General features: G+C 31.4%; 1 pseudogene; it reads left to right on the top strand.

The window, feature by feature from the left end:
* Window positions 1-1,610: 1,610 nt before the first annotated feature.
* On the top strand, window positions 1,611-2,851 carry LOC146724995 (uncharacterized; annotated as a pseudogene).
* Window positions 2,852-3,177: the final 326 nt, after the last annotated feature.

The raw sequence follows: 3,177 nt of genomic DNA, 5'->3' as shown, positions 1-3,177 counted from the left end.
TTGTAATTTAATGTTTAATCAACTTTGTATTTTAATATTTACCTTTGTATTTTAATATTTGATTTTTACGTATTGAAAAAGACTGTAGTGCATTCGAAACGTTTACGCTGTATATTGTTTCTCTAACGGAATGAGAATTTAATTATTTAATTATTAATAAATCTTTAGATCTTATTTAATTGCTCGTTTAGTTGGCCTACATATTTACCTTTTTTAAAATTTTGTTAATTTATACGAGCCTTTCATTAATTAATGTTAATAATTTATATATAAAATAAATGTTATTTGATTGAACAGCTTGAATAATTGCTCGATAGTTGGCCTTGCATTTATCACTTTTTGTTTTTCAATATACGAGCGAAACTTTGTATCTATTTATTTTTAATATACGCTGGCCTTACAATGCGTCAATTTAACATTAAACGGATTGATTATTATTTTAATTTTAATTTTATTCATAGAGTTTTTGGAATAATAACCGCAGATTATTTGAAACAATGGATCAATGCGAACTACTTGTTAATAAGAGCGAGAGAAAAATTGCGATTTTTAAGAACTTGTAAAAATAACGGTATCTTTCCCACACATTTGGAAAGATTTTGCCACATAAAATTTAATGTTTATCATCACAGATCGATCAAAAGACTAGAGAACATGTTGTACAAATTCAAAACAAGTGCGATGAAAATTGAAATCTTTGATTTGCATAGACAGGTAGAGTCATTATATAATAGGATTTTTAATCTCACCAACAAATTATTCAATCGTTTACCGGTGCGCGCCAAAGTTCCATATATAAATTAATCTCGAAACTTACATATGGAGAAATAGGCGCGAAAAATATAGATCCGAAAAGGTTTTTCGCGCCTATTTCTCCATATATAAGTTTCGAGATTAATTTATATATGCAACTTTGGGATCTCAAATTGAGATACAGTCCCGAGTAATTAATTTTTCGTTTCTTTGGCTCCATTGTCCGACTTAGAAAACAGCATATTTATATTCTTTATATTGAGAGCCGATAAAAATATTTATTTCTGAGTTTATTCACGCCTTGGGCTAATCACGGCGGTATTTACTAACATCTACTAAAAAGGCAAATGAAAAATATAGGATCGAAAGGGTCTGAATAGCTTAGTTGGTAAGAGCAGTCGCCCGGAAAGTGAAAGACGCGGGTTCGATTCCCGCTTCAGCGACTTTTCGGACCTATATTTTTCGCGCCTATTTCTCCATATGTAAGTTTCGAGATTAATTTATATATGGAACTTTGGGATCTCAAATTGAGATACAGTTCCGAATAATTGATTTTTCGTTTCTTTGGCTCTATTGTCCGACTTAGAAAACAGCATATTTATATTCTTTAAATTTTTAATACAAATAAATGTGTGATTAGTACCCCTAAAATAAATATTTTTTTATATTAAGTAATTTTTCTGTCAGTGTAGATACTGACAGTGTTAAATAAACTCAACTATTATGCCATACATTTTTTATGTTAATTAAAATAACAAATAATTAAACTGATTTTACTACAATAAATTTAATTAACTTAATTGCTACGTTTATTTTTTTATTTATACCTGTATCTCATTTTTATAGAAGTTTTGAAGATGGAGAAACGGAAGAAATCTCAAATAAAAAAAAAAACCTAAACAAAATATAAATTACAACGAGCAAAACATAAAACTAGCTTTACAGCAAATTAGCGAAGGGATATCCGTACGTAGCGCTTCGAAAGCATTTGGCATTCCCAGAACTACGCTTCAAGATAAAAAATTTGGACGACATCAACGATCAGTCGGAGCTCCTACTATATTGACACAAGATGAGGAAAAAGTTTTTACTAATTGGATAATCGAACTGGGAAAGCAAGGATTTCCAGTAACAAAAGATCAACTCTTATACAGTGTTTCCAAATACATGGCAGAGAATGGACGAAACAATTGTTTCATGGATGGAATTCCAGGGCGTCGATGGTATGAAAGTTTTTTAAATTGTCACAAAAACATATCCAAAAGAGTACCTCAAAATTTGTCGACGGCTAGAGCAAACATAAATGAAGAAGGAGTTCGAAATTGGCAAAAATCAAGAACTTTTTTGAAGAATATGATCTCAACCAAGTTTTAACTGACCCGAGTCGTATTTTTAATTGCGATAAAACAGCTTTTTACCTTTGTCCAAAAAATAAATTTATTCTTGCTAAAAAAGGACCTAAGCAGATTTATAATAGAACAACTAATGATGAAAAGAAATGCCTGACAGTTCTTATTGGAGCATCAGCTACTGGATGTTTAATACCACATTAACTCTGTTCCCATACAAACGCATGCCACAGAATATTGTTGCAAAAATGCCTAAAAATTGGGGAATAAGGAGAACCGACTCAGGTTGGATGACATGCGAGGCATTTTATGAATACATAACAAATATTTTTTATCCATATTTGCAACAAAATAACGTTGAATTTCCTGTTGTCATGTTCCTTGATGGGCACTCATCCCATTTTTCTTTGCATCTAAGTACATTTTGCAGAGAAAAGGGCATTATTTTAATCGGCTTGATACCAAATGCAACGCATCTTCTGCAGCCTATGGATGTATCTCTGTTTCACCCCCTTAAGAACGAGTGGAAAAAAATAATTTATGAATGGCGAATCAATAATAACGGTGAACGCCTGAAAAGAGAGGATTTTTCAGGTTTAGTTAACAAATGTTTGCAAAGAGCAGCTAAACCAGAAACAATACGCAATGGCTTTAAGATCTGTGGATTATATTCATTTGATGTAAATGCAGTGCCTTTTGAAAAACTATTAAAAACTACAGCCGATGATTCAGAAAAAAACAGAAAGTGAAGAATTAGAGCCAAGAGAAAAAAATGAAGAAGATATTCACTTAAATCTGTCATTCATTGAAAGTATGATATGAGTCGAAAGATTACAAAAGTTCAAGAGATGTGAAAAGACTTAATGGAATGGCCAACCGAAAGATGAGGGTCTTTTTAATTTATGGTTAAAAATTAAAAAAAACATACCGGACTCATCACTGCAAACTATGAGTCTTTCGGAAAATCAAGAAGATCATAATATAACACTTGAGGCAAATATAAATTTTTCCGCTCTTGAACTTAATGAGAATTTCACTGCAAACGATGTAATCGACTTGGACGTAAATGCAAATG

This window comes from Nylanderia fulva, unplaced genomic scaffold (genome assembly GCF_048542155.1).
Source record: "Nylanderia fulva isolate GAGA-0341 unplaced genomic scaffold, ASM4854215v1 Scaffold109, whole genome shotgun sequence".
NCBI classification, from domain to species: Eukaryota; Metazoa; Arthropoda; class Insecta; order Hymenoptera; family Formicidae; genus Nylanderia; species Nylanderia fulva.
The sequence above is the reverse complement of the archived record's forward strand: the minus strand, read 5'-3'. Positions and strand labels throughout refer to the sequence as shown.